Source organism: Tachyglossus aculeatus, chromosome 10, assembly GCF_015852505.1.
Source record: "Tachyglossus aculeatus isolate mTacAcu1 chromosome 10, mTacAcu1.pri, whole genome shotgun sequence".
Lineage (NCBI taxonomy): Eukaryota > Metazoa > Chordata > Mammalia > Monotremata > Tachyglossidae > Tachyglossus > Tachyglossus aculeatus.
Window position 1 is genome coordinate 21433015 of NC_052075.1, and position 1322 is coordinate 21434336.

At 43.5% G+C, this 1322-nt stretch overlaps 1 non-coding gene across 1 annotated transcript; it reads right to left on the reverse strand.

Moving 5' to 3' along the window:
• Positions 1-520: 520 nt before the first annotated feature.
• Positions 521-658, reverse strand: LOC119933795. Its single transcript, XR_005452667.1, has one exon. It is a non-coding gene; the product is annotated as a small nucleolar RNA SNORA7 (small nucleolar RNA).
• Positions 659-1322: the final 664 nt, after the last annotated feature.

The window sequence follows — 1322 nt, forward strand, 5'->3', positions numbered from 1 at the left end:
GGCAATCAGATTGGACACAGTCTCTTTCCCATATGGGGCTCACAGTCTTACTCTCCATTTTTCAGATGAGGTAACCGAGGCACAGAGAAGTGAAGTGACTTGCCTAAGGTCACACAGCAGACAAGTGATGGAGCTGGGATTAGAACCCGAGACCTTCTAGCTCCTAGGCTGGTGCTCTATCCACTATGTCATGCAATCTGGAGTGTGTCTGGGCAGGAAACGTGTCTGCTGATTCTGTTGTATTGTTCTATCCTAAGTGCTTAGTACAGGGCTCCACACAGAGTTGTTGTTGTTGTCTTACGCCGTCGAGTTGTATCTGACCCAAAGCAACGCTATGGTCATATCTCTCCCAGAACACCCCACCTCCATCTGCAATCGTTCTGGTAGTGGATCCAGAGAGTTTTCTTGGTAAAAATATGGTAAAAATATGGAAGTGGTTTGTCATTGCTGCCGCAGTAAACCTGAGTCTCCACCCTTGACTCTCTCCGATGCTGCTGCTGCCCAGCAGGGATGAGTTTTGACTTGCAGCAGATTGCCTTCCTCTCGCTAGCCACTGCCCAGTCTAGGAATGGAATGGGTAGGCCCCTGTTTGACTCTCCCTCCCATAGCCGAGACTGGTAGAGTACTGGAAACTCTCCAGGTGCGACCCTGAGAGGTATCGGCACATAGTAAGCACCAATAAATACCATTGATTGATTGTTTAGTATGCTGACAGTTGTATTATCAGAAAAACGTAAGCAAGAAGAGTCCGTATTGATATTTAAACACTATGTTTTTCTCACCTCTTGAAGACACTTTAAGGACAGGCTGGATATGAATTCTTATGATAGACTATAGTGACTTTAAAGGAGCTTCTAAGGTGCAGGAAGTAAATGATGCATGTTTTAAAATGGTTCAAATTCATATTTACATGACAGTTTGTAATGGCTCTGATAGCATATTTCTTATGAAGGATTATTTTGCCGAGATTTTTTTTTTCCTTAGGCAAAAATCGCTACAATTAACCTGAGGACACATAGGGTCAATATTTCACAGGCAAGATCCCCCTCCCTATTCAAAGCCTTAAAGATCTAATTGAGTCTTCAAAAATTCCACTTGGTCCAAAAACATAACAATGGTCTCAAGATTTACTAATGTCAAACCCTTCCCTTCTTCTTAACAACACCATCACTTCTTCCCATGTCACTGCACAGCTACCTGTAAACTGTAAGTTTGGATCACAGTCCTAATTTTACAGTTGAGGTAACTGAGGCACAGTGAAGTTAAGTGACTTACCCAAAGTCACACGGCAGACAAGGGATGGTCTGGATTAGAACCCAGGT